We start from the raw sequence: 14186 nt of genomic DNA, 5'->3' as shown, positions 1-14186 counted from the left end.
TCAAACATAACTTTTAAAAACACCAGTAAAGGCTCGCTAGGCCCTGATGGTAAAAAACTATATTTCCGCAAAATGGCGTCACTTCCGGTTTCGGGCAGGTCATGCGATAGTTCGCGCTGATGGACGTAGGAAGTGTTACAAACAGCTGATCAGATCGCCAAAGCGTGTTTCTGGAATATTATGTTTTTGTTGCTGCAAGTGCTTTTTATGCAGTTTTTGCAAAGCTTTATGTGGAAGGAAACTGTGACCTAGGACAAGCTGATGGCATAAGATGTAAGTACAACTCCTCCAGTTTCATATGCAAAACAAATTATTGCGCTAGCTTATGTGGTTGCAGTGCTACCGGGATTTTAAAATAGTTAAGCAAAACAGAGCGTGCCTGCTCCGACCGGCTTTAAAGGGTTAAAATCTCAAGTTTTTATAGCGTAAAGTCAAAAAATATAAGATAATAATAAAATACACCATTTTAGTATCTAATGCTTCAAGGTCATAGGTCAGCGTGTTGTTAGAAAAGCAGGCGGATGTCAGCATGTAATAAAAACATCATTAAACATCAAAGTTTTAGTATAGCCTTTGCCTTTCAGGGGTGAGTTGCTCTCTGAGTGCGCTTGTTCCCACTGTCGCCAAGTGCTTGCTCACGGGGGGTCGTCTGATTGTCGGGGTTTGTTCTGTATTACTGTAAGATCTTTACCTTATAATATAAACCACCTTGAGGCAACTGTTGTGATTTGGTGCTATATAAATAAAACTGAACTGAACTGAATCAGTGCTAAGCACCATCCCACCTACTGTTATTATGTGACTTTAAATGGATTCTTAATGGCCAGAACATAGTTTAACCATTTAGCAAGTAAATCTCTCCCCCCCAAAATAATGCATTTTTTCAGCTGTTTCACAGTAAAAGCTATATTAAAGTGTGCCGTATACAAAAAGAGAAGTGCAGAGTTGACCTCAGCCTTGCCTATCAACTCACACAGAGGCTGTATAGTTGAGTCACAAAGAGAACTGTGACTAAAAGCTGCTAATTTGACTGCAGCAGTCCACTACATACAGAGAGACTCTAGCTGTGTTAGACACATGCCTTTTGAGACACCAGCCAACTGTATCTTAATGGCATGAGAGCCATAGAAAGAAGTGACTAAGAGCCAGTTTGAAAATAGACATGCAGACGTTGGTATGGCAAAATAGGAGTGACTAAACCCCAGAGTGAGTCTGGACCACGGAGCTGGTGTGCAGCTTCCATGTCTGCATGTCATTAGCTCATATCTTCTGGTCTCGTTGGCAGTGCTCAAACGCTAAGGTGTCCCAGCAGAAGGCTGAACTAGTCCACACATTTAACAGTGAATTTAACATTACAGACCCCAGAGGCCATACGGGGTTTTCATCACTAGGATTTCATCACACACACACAACCTCTTGAGCTACATTCACTGTCAAAATCTCTGCAAAAAATACACCACACTGGTGAACAAAAGGGGATTTCACTCTCAGTCTTCATGCTTCCAGATTCTTTCCTCATGTACACAAACTCAGATCTAAGCTCCACCCAGGCACATATATAAACACATGCTTCACTACACTTTTTTTTTTATCCTTGTGTCTATATCATATGACGAGGCTCAATCAGTCCTGGATGGACTATTCATCCTCCAAATTTGACACTGAATCCTACCCAATAACAAACAGCTTCATCCCTTTTCCCGCTCTGCAGACCATCTTTATCTGGAACAGCTACAAACACACATGCACGCACGCACAATCTACAAATGCACCTAGATCAGTTGAGCTGAGTGCACCTGAATAATTCATATCAGGAAAAATTTACTACGAGCCTTCATTATGAGCAGGGACAAATGCTTGTTTTGTATGGTACAAGAACTATGAGACAGCCCTTCAAAAAAATGCCACCCTATACGCAGTGACCCATTACCATATTATTGGCATGCAGAAGTAAATTACACCAGAAATCAGCCTGAAATTAACTCCGCAGAGCTGTAATAGCTTTTTGCATTCAAGAAAAACACAACATGACACACGGGAGCCTCAAACTAATGAATGGCATTGAATATAAAGCAAATGGCCTGAAATCACGCCAACGGAAGAGGCAACAAGTCGTGCTTCTGGTCATCTCCTCTTTTAGATATCAAAATTAACTTTAAAGGTAAAGTATGCAACACTTTCATTTAAAAAAAAAAAAACCTAAACAGACCGATACAAAAATAGTCCCTCTCAGCCATTACTCACAACCCACTCAAAGTGCGTATGCATATTCATCTAACGAGACTCTTCCTTCTGCCTCTGCTGTCTCCTTTCTCTCTTATTTTGCTCTGTTTTGGACATTGCTGGGCTGCAACCTTTGCTGAGAGGTTGTGTAACACCAGGCAGCAGCAATGTCCAGGCTGTGAGGGCAGAACAAGTAGAAAACACTGCAACCAGGTTACACATGAGCCCATATATAAAACAATCAATTTCAATCGCCAGCACTGATTAAAAAAATAAGTTTGACTATACAGAAGCTTTTGAGAATCCTGCTCACAGTATTTACGACCTCAGTAAACAGTTTATGATCTCGTTTTCTACGTTAAAGTCTTAACTACAACACAATGTTTATATTGTCCTAAATTATGTTTCCATATAGAACAGAACAGGTGACTGGCAAGCTGCTACCTTACTTGTTAGACGCCGACAACCAAAGTGTTTAAATAGACTTACAGCTGGTTAAGTCCATTTTTTTGCGTACGGTCTCTGGTTACATGACTGTCTCTGTCACTGCAGTGCTCTCTGCCTGTGTCATGAATGTATAAAGAGCTGCGTGGCCGCTCGCTTGATGCTGATTGCAAACACTTACAGAGCGGAGAAGCCACAGTGGACAGGATGACGGCGAGCGCCTCGGATGCATTCACACAAAATCCGGCAATGCGAAGCCTCGTTGCAGGGCAGTGTGAAGGTTTGCAGAGGTGTGGGTGTTTGTATTTCTGTTTTAGAACGTAGCCACTCTCAAACGAGCAGAAAATTGTTTAATTCTCTGATTCACTGCTTTGTTCTCCTTAATGCCGTTGCTTCCAGTCATTCGCTCTTTCATTTGTTCAATCACTCCTCGGTGAGCTGTGGAGCGTAGACCTGTACTACAGGTTTTATGTTTCTGTACTATGAATGTGGTCCAGTTCGTACAGGGGTACATCACCATGGTAACTAATGCTCCAAACCTAATCTGCTTATGTTCCTGATTAGAGATCAACAGGTATGCAATCACTGTCTATTGATCAATCAAATCTCCAGGAAACAGCGTCACCGTTCCTAGAAGTTCTCTTGAAATTCTGTCTAATGTCTCTGTGTTTCCCAGATGAGGATGAGTAATAAATACAGATTCTTGGATGCAATTTTATTCCTTCACTGTAAACTCACACGTTGCCAGCTTTTCTTCCTGCCTTCAAATTGGCTATGCTTCATTAAAATAGTAGCTCTTTCATACTGACTGAAACGTTTAAAGCACAGACATTCAAACCATGCTGTCAGAGTAATATTCTGGGTATGTTGAACTTGTTTTGTAGTGCAAGGTCCAGGTTTGAATGCTGAAAATTCCTTCATAATATCCCTTAAGGTCAATACTACTGATCATTAAAATAAAAGAAACAATAGGCACAAATCTAACTTTCTACAAAATACTACAAAAAAAGATCACTGATGCATTCCTAGAGCACTTAAGGTGTAATTTATCCTCAACTTCTACAATTTATCTCACCTTGAACTACACAGTGACGCACAAGAGCTTTCAAGCACACACTTTTCAGTAGCTCCATTTGCTTTTACATCAGTGGCCTTCATCAGCAGATGGAATTTGCTCAGCTGTCATCGAACTGTAGCTGTTAAATGTTTCCATTGCAGGTGATTTTCATCTTTGAAAAGCGCTGACGTAAATAACACAAAGAGCAATGGCTAAATTCCATTTAGCTGCTTTGGCTTTCAAGTCCTGGTGTTGTGCGAGCTCGATCATTGGTTGAGCTGGTTCACAACTTACTGGATCGCTGAGCGTGCCCATAAATAAAAGACAAAAAGTTTTTTAGAGTGAAGCAACACTGGGTTTCAGGGAAAAAAGAGTGGATTTGTTTTCAATGATACATTAAAATAACAAACTTGATCATAAATGTTGAAGATAATTAATGGGTAATGGAATAATTAGTCAGATGACCATTTATGACTTTAAATGGACTGTGCAGGTATACAGAGGCCCATATTCCACACAGCAACCACCCAGTGGCACACTGTGTTACCTAATGCAAGTTTATCATGTTAAAAGGCTAACTGATCATTAAAACAACCATTTTCCAATTATGCTAACACAGCTGAAAACAGTTATGCTGATTAAAGGAGCAATAAATGTGGCTAGTTAAGTGTCTGGAGCCTCAGCCTTTGTTGCTCGATTACAGTCTTAGAATAGCCACACAAAAAAGGAAAAAGGAAATTTCTAAAGAATGGAGGATATCATATAACACTGTGCACTAAGGCCTGGTGCACAACTGAGCACAAGGTCAGGAACATTAGTTAGTTTGAGACCGATGTCTCACAGGTCTTACCTGAAAAACACGAGTTATGAGTGAAAAGGAAATCCCTGAATCCTTTCTTTTGAGGAAAAGTTGCAAAGGACAAGAAGAGAGACTTTTGCCAGACTAAGATGTGGCTTTTTCTTTTTAGTGGAGTCACCTCTTCACAGGGTAAGGTCTATTCTGAGCATTCTGAACTTGTCATCTATGCTGGCCCAGTGGGCTTGTTCTGGTGAAACCTCACAGCTTGAAATCTTTTTCACGGTTTGGAGGATGGGTTAATGCGTTCTTTGTGATATTTTTCAGGCAGCTTTGCACAGCACCAGTTTTTTAACGCGTGGCAGCAACTGTAGGCAGCGCATGTGCCGAGGCTGTAATTCGTCTGTAAGTGATGGAGGCAGCATACACCCACAAGTGTTCTAGTCTAACCTGACATGCTGAAGGAGGAGGATGCCCACAAGCACAGGTAAAAGTTAACAACAACCCAACTCATTGACAAGAAAGAGTCAGGGATGAACAAAGGGTGATAACTAGAGCCTGTGGAGCGCAGACCTGTACTACCATAGGGCTCTCACCCTATGGTAGCTGGAACACCCTGGACAAGTAGCCAGCCTATGTAGGGCTAACACAGAAAGACAAACAACCAGTCGCACTCACATTCATACCTGTAGGCAATTTAGAATCGCCAGTTAACTTAACCCCACTAACTGCATGTCTTTGGACTGTGGGAGGAAGCTGGAGTACCCGGTGAGAAGCAAACACAAGGAGACTCGGGGGGGAAGGCCCCGGCCTGGTGGTGGACCTTCTTACTGTGAGGCAACAGTGCTAAATTAGTTTGAGACAGATGTCACTGAGCAGTGAAATGGGCTAAAATGGTTGCAGCAGTTAACATTATATAAATGCTTAAGCTAAAGTAATGTGAATAAGATTTCACCTCGTAGTAACGTTAGTAGGCTGCTCGGAAACCACCCCAACACTTCAGTCTGTGTCCTGTCAGTAAAGTACAATGTTAACATTTCCTGTTCTGTTCCTGTTCTAGAAATGAATGAGGTCCAGAATTTTTTCTCTTTACAACATGTGTGCTTCAGTGACCAGCAGAAAAGGCCAGACTTCTGAAGAGATTCGGTACAAAGAAATTCACACCAGAAATTCTGAAAACTGTAAAGTACTTTATTTTGTATAGCTTCCCTCTTTTTCACAGAAGCTACTTTGTATATATATAAATGTGGAAGTTGAATCTTGTCTGGCTGTAAAAAAAATAAAATAAAATAAAACACAAAAGAATTATTCCCTCCCTTGAAATTAAAACGGCAGAAAGAAAAAAAGTTACTCACTCCTGGCCCTGGCTCCACTGTGCCTCTGACTCACTCCTGGTGTCTAAACCAACCAATTATCATTCCTCATGAGTCCTGTGTTAACCTAACCTCCTAAACACAAGCCAGTCAGAGTCACTGCAGAATTCCCAGAATTCCCGTAGTCTTTTCAAAGTAAAAGCCACAATGATCCAGTTTTACTGTCTTGTTCTGAAAACAAAATGACCAAAGTCCAGACCTCATATCTGGATCCAGCCCTGCCTGCACTGTTGGTTTAATTTAAACATATTCCATTATTCTTATCTCATCGTGACATATCTTAAATTGTTCTTATCTTTCATCAAAAATTACGACTATCATTGCTGGATGTCATCACTTGCTGTATCATTTCTTGGCACTTTCCCACAGATGCTTGAGTCTTGTTTTTGTGTTAGTCTTCAATCAACTCTGAGTCCAAGCTTATTTTTTTTCACTGAGAGTCAATTTTAATTTATTTATTTTTAAACATTCGTCACTCCCGTGGAAGCACTTTGGAAAGCTGCACCTCTTCTGGCTTCCTCCTCAAACCTCAGACGCTATTATTCAATTTCGTACAGTCAGGCTTTCTCCTTATTTCTTGCGTAGAGGTGCAGGCTTCTCTCTTACAACATCATCACCACTTCCTCTGCTTCACCTAGATGTAAGTGTGTTTCCTTATATAGAGAAATGGAGGCGGAACAGTATGCAGATAGCATGCAAACTGTATGGAGAATGTACCAGGCTGAGAGCAAAACAGGTGGGTATGCACATTTCATAAATGCAACAATAAATTTTGCATGCAAACATTATTATTTATTTATTTTTCGCACAGGTTAAGAATGATTCCATGCAAATATTCATAAATAAGGCCGTCTAACTTGGAATAATGAGAGTTAAGTTGAGCCATATTATCCATTTTGTGCTCTTTTTTGTGACTCTGTCTTAACCCTGTAAAACCTGAACCATGAAGTAATGGCCAGAATTTTTTTTTTTTTTTTTACACCAAGTGTTTATTAAATCTTTTATCAATTATATTTAAAAAGATCAAACTGAATATAAATGTGCATATATGAGTTTTAATTTGTATCCTTTTTGCTACATTGTTTATCTTAAACACACAAAAACCTATAAGGGAGTTAGTGTTATGATTCAAAAATCACACTGATGATGTGGAGGTCTCAAAAACTCATGTGTCAAATATGATGTACTTGGCGCAAGAGGGCTGACTAATACATGTTTAAACAGCATTTTGGTAAATATAAGTAAGACACATAGACATATTATAGACATGACTAGAAAGTCTGTTATGCACAAATTTGAGTGGTTTTATGTAATTTTACATATGTTTGCATGTCAGTGAGGGTGTGTAGTATGATCCTGTCTGTGTGCTTACACGCTATAAATATGGATGGGTGAACGCATATGTGTGTGGGTGTATCTGTATTAACAGTGGCCCTATACACTGTTAAATTTAGCTGTCATGGAGAACACTAAGAGTATGACAAATAACCATGAGAAAAGACTTCCTCATATAGTACTTACAGCAGAGTGTGGGAGTGTGGGTGCAGGTAGCACAGCAGGACGAGGTAAGGTCTCAGTGGATTACTGAACAACCTCTAAAGGAGACAATAAGAGGCCATCAGGGGCGGAGAGGGGAGAGGCTAGATTAATGAAATATGAATGTGTTTACTGAACAGCTGTCATGGCAGCCTACTGATGGCTCAGGGATATTAAAAATACACGGCGCAGCTGATGGCTTCACCTACACTTCAGCGACCCCCGCCATCTTCAGAAACTACTCTAATCAGCATACAAACTCATCGCAATCACAATCACCCACAGAAATGATCATCATCACACTCTTCATCACTATTCCCATCCTCACCATCAGCCATCGCCTGTTCATCTACATTATCGCTTTCATCGCACGGCGGAATCACGCCGCTGCAGGAAATTGAAGTCGGCCAGATCAATAAATACAATATAAAATTAAATTAGCTGCCAAGATGAGGTGAAAATGTGAGAATAAGTGTTTGGAGGCAAAGGCAGAGGTAACGCTATCCAGTCGAAACAATCAAAAAACACATTTCGGACACAAGCAAACATCGCGGTGAGGCGACAGGCTTCCTGTTATGGATTTATGAAATGAGTTAAAAGAGGTGAGCCACATATGCTTTGATGTTTGTACCTGTGCGCGCGTCTGTGAGTGTGTGCGTGTGCGTGTGTGCGCGTGACCATGACATCATTTCTGCAGTGTCTAATCAAGGAGAAAGGGAGCCAGCTTTTGCAAGGGAGCTGTAATGTAAACACAATTGACCTGCTTTAATAAGAAAAAACACGATACTTGCACTTTGCCCACACTTTCACAGAGACACAGAACACCTTCACTCCACCTGCGACGATACACAGCCTCACCACCTGCTAAAACAGATCCCAATGTATCTCCGCTCTTTTGAAGTTTTATCTTTTCTCAGTGAAGGATGGCGATTCGCTGCATGGCAAAACTCCATCTGTTCATTTCAATATGAATGGGCATCTAAGTTTGGTGCCGCTGGAGCGGCAGAGATGTGAAATTGCGGATGGCATGCAGAGCGGCCCCGACACGCAGGGTTAATTCAAAACGCCTTTGATGTCTGCCTGCGTGTGAAATGAGCTGGTGGTCCAGGGTTCACTCATACACATTGCTGCACATACATACACGGTCGTACGCGCATACTCATCACACCTAAAAAAAGAGAGAGAAAAACTGGAGGGACCACTGATGTGGGCACGTGAATCCAGCCACACAGTAATCAATCAGCTCATATCGCATATTCTACAGCGCCAAAACACCATCAGAAACTCTGCCTCGCTGTGTTGAGAAGCAAATCCATTGCACTCTTCAGGATTTAACTCTTGAGCATCCCCAAAACATTCACTCACATACCATCCACATGACAATGGAAGCTTAAGCAGCCTGTAGGCAACAACAGACGGCTGGCTTACACACACAATACCTGTGCAAAGCAGACGCAGCTGCACAGCAGTAAATGTCAGGATGAAATTTTAACTGTCGTACACAAAACGTATCTGATTAAGCTCTTAGGTGTCAGTAACCCGAATCAAGCATTTGTTGTATTTTTCCCTCAAGCACTTTTATGATTTATTTCTGCTTCGCCAAAAGTTACAGAGCCTTTAAAGTCACACCTACACTGTCATTAATGTAATTATAACTCACAATAAACGAATGCATTTAGCTCGAATTCAATTAGATCAGCTGTGTCATTTCTAAATACACGCTGAGTGATAGTAATTACAGTGTTGATGCTAATGTAAATAGCAACGTCGGTTGTAACTCAGACAATTGGCCGCTGCATTGAAACCGGTGACAGAAAAAACATAAACAGAATTATTTATAAACAAACACACAGATTTGTGCAAATTGTGAGGTTGGAAGTCGGGGCGACTGTGCACTGCCGGATGCTTTTTTTCAAAAATAAATGACTTATATGAGCATTAAAATCATTTATTTACTTTTATGGTAGGATACTCTCTGAATGTGAAGATAATAAATGGCACAGCGGCACTGGCGAAACGTTTGATTGTGGAAAGTTGCTCAACAAGTTTAATGAGTATGCGAGTGCTAAACATTTTGAGTTTGTAATATTGGTTAGGAAAAATGGAAACGCGGCTCGTTATCTTTCAATTTCACTGTGAAATAACTCGTAAAGGGAGGTAATGGTGTTCTCTTTGTCTCTAATCAGTCTAATGTGTTGATAGCGATGCTTTTTACTACATCCTGCTTGGAGCTACGTCAGTATTTTATACTGACCGGCCTTTATGAGAGGCTTTCAGGTCCACAAGTTTTGATGGCCAAAAACGGCAACAGGAGGACCACATGCCCCTGTCTGCTTTTGTTATGGGGATCACTATGAAGGAGCAAGTGTGACTGAAGCAGTAAAAACAGGATGGGAGCTTAAAATTATTTTATTTCAGTTTTGGGTTGTTTGGGAATATAAAGGACTGGTTTATATCCAAAACAGTAGGGGTGGGGGGAAAAATCGATACTGTGTAGTATCGTGATATTTTGTTTGCTAATAATGTATCGATACAGGGACAGCAGAAATCGATATTTTGTTACAAAAAAAGTTTTTGTGGACTGGAACATGCTCTGACTTCAGAGCATGTTGATCAGCTCCTTTTTCTGAGCAAGAATCCTGACATTCTGACATCCTGACATTCCTTCACTGTCCAAATGTGTTTGTCATGTTCATTGCTGCCATAAAAAGTTTACTTATTTTCATTTAAGACATGTTGTATTTTAATTAAGTTTAAAACTTTTTTATTTAATGTAAAATTATATTTTGTTTTAATTTACTTTCAAATTCTTCAGTTGCTGAAGGGGCTGCATAGTTTTCACAAATTTCATAGTTCAGAATAGCTATAATTGTACCAGATGGTAAGTTGGACTAGACTGTAATACAAACCGTTCAGTTTGTCAACAATAAAACTGACTGAAATGAGAGAAAGACTGAGTGTGAGACTTTGTTATTAGATAAAATGAATATTAATAAAGTTTACCTTTATGTACAGAATCTGAATATCGCAAAATATTTTTAAAAATTGCAATAATATCGTATCGTGCGTTAAGTATTGTGATAATATCGTATCGTGGGATGTATGGTGATTCCCACCTCTACAAAACAGTGGCAAGACACTTACGTGAAGGAGACAAGGGGGCTGGAAAAGGATGGAGAAGGGTTGTGTAGGGTTGTGTCACAAACACAATGCCCAATGCCCAGAATTAGCCCAGCAAAGACCCCATCAGGCTGACACAATGCCTAATTTTAACTGTAACTTTTAACTATTTTTAACTTTAATGTTTTTACAGTGTTTCCTACTGACAAAAACCTCCATTATTGCCATTCATACTACACCAAAGTAATTAAGTAATAGATAAACAATAACAATTAAATCACAGAAAGGTTCATGTATTTTTTCACAATCTGCTATAGAATTTTCTTTTTCTATTCTATTTTCTTTCTATTTTTTACATGGATCATCAAGAGTACTAGTCAGCCACCAGCTTCTTCTGTAATTTTACACATTTATTTATAAGTGCTGACAGATTTCTTGCATTTACTACATCAGCATTTCTGTATTATATAGAAAAACTGAGATTTACTGCTGAAATTGCCCTTCTTTCGTCTCACCATTAGAAGTGGGCGGATCGATTCAAATATCAACAGTATCAATTCAAGCACTGTTATTGGTACTGGAATAATACTAGCGCAAATAGGACCGATATTTTGTTTCTGTCCTCCGCATGAGGCCAAATCATAGGTGTGTTTTACTGTGTTAACTTATTACTGTGGAAAGTCATTTAGTGGTCATTGAAATGTGTTCAGAATTTGATAATTAATGTTGATTCATCTCATAAATCATGACATACTGCTCTCCCCTACATAAGCTGCCTTTCAAATTTAAAAGTATCAGTAATGCTGGTTCTGTATTTAGCTACTCACTATCTCCAACTATCAAACCTTCACTTGGATAGCAAAAACATATATATTTAAACATCAACATCAAAATTGTAAGGCTGCGCGTGCACTCCCTCTTAAAGCCTATTTTCACTTACAAATTACATAAATGTAATTTTTAGAAGACACGGTTGCTATACTGTATGTTTTTTGTAAATATGGAATATGAATGCGTACACATACACGAGTGTATGCTTGAAGCAGCAATTGTACTGGTGGAGCAAATCCCATCAAACAACGGGGCCCTGGGAGAAGGGCCAGAGGCAGAGATGAGAGCGAGTCCAGCTCGAAGCCAAATAAGGGGGTGGACAGATTGCGGAGGGAGCGGGAGCTTCACTTCCAGCTTTTGAAGAGAAAGATAACAAGGCAGAAGACACGATGATTTACAGAATTAAAACACTGTAGGTAGCACTTCTGAAGACCCCTCTCAGAAGGCAGCAGAGAGTCCTTACTGCCTACATGATCAAAAATTAAAACAGTTTTCTAGGACTTCCACAGCAGTCCTGTGTTTGAGAACCACCCACTGCTGAGGCAAGCCAATTAAAGTTATTCAGAACTGTGACCAATCAATCACAGACGAGGCAGGTGGAGGAGGAAGAGAAGAAGAAGAGGACAAAACCTCAGAGACTTCGGCGCAACCAAACTCTCTCACATGCAAACACCCATAAAAAGACACAAATATATTTTGCTCACAATGGAGAATAAGCGTCACACCTACCACTTCACACATGCAGAAGCACTCCCTCTGCAGTGGAGTGAATAAAGCACTTCACACCTGGAATTTTCTAGGGCATCACGCCACTCCACATTACCAGTGCAACCCATTCAGGGAACTGTACCCAGTTGTTTCTTTCTGTCAAGCGCAGATAGCACCAAAGACATGTCATGTGGTGCCTGAACAATCAAACAGAAGAACCAATGAAAATCGCACAAGCATGTGAACACACGCTTCGCAAGTAATGCCAAGAGACAGAGACAAGGGGAAGAGATTTGCAGCATCGGCAAAATAAAGCATCTTCCTTTGACAGGGCTGGAGCTTTAGCAGACCCCCTAATCCTATTTTGACACATAATGCTATATTGTCTTCCTTTAAACAAGTGCAAGGCCTTCTCTTCTCCCCAAAAAGCCTCTAGTAGGATGAATGCATCGGCCTTTTGTCTTCCTTGAATTCATCAGGCAATTAGTTACACAAATATAGTCCCCTAATGTATCAGAGTGCATGTCAGTGAGAATCAGACACTGCGACCATCCTGGTTAGTTTCATGCTGACACTCAAGAAGCCATTTCCCCCCGGCTGGCTTCTCCTACTCTGTCCTAGTAATTCATTTCATTGGATGTACACACAGCAACAAGGTCCAGAGTTCAAATCCAGAGACTTTCTATGTGGATTTGCATGTTCTCCAAGTGTTTGCACAAAGACTAAAACGTATAAAACACAGAGACTCTTAATCTCGTTCACTTCCTGGTAAAATAAAGGTAAGCTGCTTCATGATGTAGCATGTAGCACTGTGTCTTTCAAGCCTGCATTATTGATGTCAGTCAGATGACTTTACCCTAGGACTCAGCGTTTACATCACAAGAAGGAAAAACAGGCTTTTCTTTGAAGTCAAGGGTGTCGAGGAATCTTCTGACGGTTTCAAAATAAAATATTTTAGAGTTAATATTTAATAACGATCATTAGAAAATCATACTGGATCAAATACTGGAGGTTTTCAACAGCTTTTAGCAAGCTGGGGAAAATATTAATCATAATTTAAAAAAAAAACAAAAAACAGACCTCATGTGAAACTGAAGACGGGGGACTGGCGCTACATAATCTGGTTCCACTTTTTCCAAACTGTCATATTTTTTATTGCAAAGCTATTTCTAGTAATTGCTCCTAACGCTAACCCAGAGATATCAGCATGCAGCCCAGGGTTGCACTCTGCAGATATACGTATGTATTTTCATTTATACAAACACCGCCAACCAGTGCCAGGCCATCAAGCTCGGGAGCTGAGGAATCCTTGTAACCTTCCCCGGTGTCAGAAAACCAATAAAAAGGCAGAAAAATAAACAGTGTGTGGTTGCATGCCCTTCTGTTCTCCTGTCAGCTCAGGGGAGGCTGGGGCTGGGAGTAATGGTGCTGACCAGCTCCCTCACACTGCATAACATTTAACCGACTTCTGGTTTTATGTGCCTCTAATGTCCAGTTATTTTCTCATGGTTTTATTTTTTATTTTTCCCATGGTAAATACACAGTAGCTGTCAGAGAAAGCACACAAACAGAGAGGCAAGCAGAATAAAAAGTCGTTTGCTAGCAGACTCTACGTTTTCACAACCCTTCGGACACCACTGGGACGGCTAATGAGACATCTCGATGGGGATTCGTCCAGGTTTAAACAGTACATCCTCGGCAAAAGCGCAACTGGAAAGAAATGTAGACAAACAATGGTGCATAATTTATTACTGTATCAATGCATCACAATTAGCCGTACTTAACCTCGGTGCTCTAGTGCCTAACGAAATGGCCCCATTATGCCACGCTCAATCTTAATTTAGCACTGTGTAAAAAACAAACAAACTGCAGACCCTCATTGATTTGACATTTCTATTCCATTGACATTGTAGTTGCATCAATACAGAAGGATACTACAGAAAAAACCCTGTTACATTACTATTACATTATTCCGTTACACAAATGGCGTTTCTAGTGTTTACCTCGTATTTCTCGCAACAAGAAAATTCAAAAGCAACAGGCTAAAATGCATTTTTAATGCAAACACCTTCATAATGTTCAGTTCATTCAGTGTTTT

General features: G+C 40.3%; 1 protein-coding gene and 1 long non-coding RNA gene across 4 annotated transcripts in view; one reads left to right on the top strand and one right to left on the bottom strand.

Moving 5' to 3' along the window:
- The window catches only part of cacna2d2a (calcium channel, voltage-dependent, alpha 2/delta subunit 2a), a 183748-nt gene that overhangs the window by 150793 nt on the left and 18769 nt on the right, over positions 1–14186 (bottom strand). The gene's annotated exons all lie outside the window — the stretch shown is intronic.
- On the top strand, positions 4423–5820 carry LOC147330875 (uncharacterized). Its single transcript, XR_015129248.1, has 3 exons — positions 4423–4712; positions 4848–5007; positions 5581–5820. It is a non-coding gene; the product is annotated as an uncharacterized LOC147330875 (long non-coding RNA).

Source organism: Aulonocara sp. 'chitande type north' Nkhata Bay, linkage group LG5 (assembly GCF_057382095.1).
Source record: "Aulonocara sp. 'chitande type north' Nkhata Bay isolate Kocher_YH1m ecotype deep benthic linkage group LG5, A_spYH_male_GT1.1, whole genome shotgun sequence".
NCBI classification, from domain to species: domain Eukaryota; kingdom Metazoa; phylum Chordata; class Actinopteri; order Cichliformes; family Cichlidae; genus Aulonocara; species Aulonocara sp. 'chitande type north' Nkhata Bay.
This window is presented reverse-complemented; position numbering and strand designations above follow the sequence as displayed.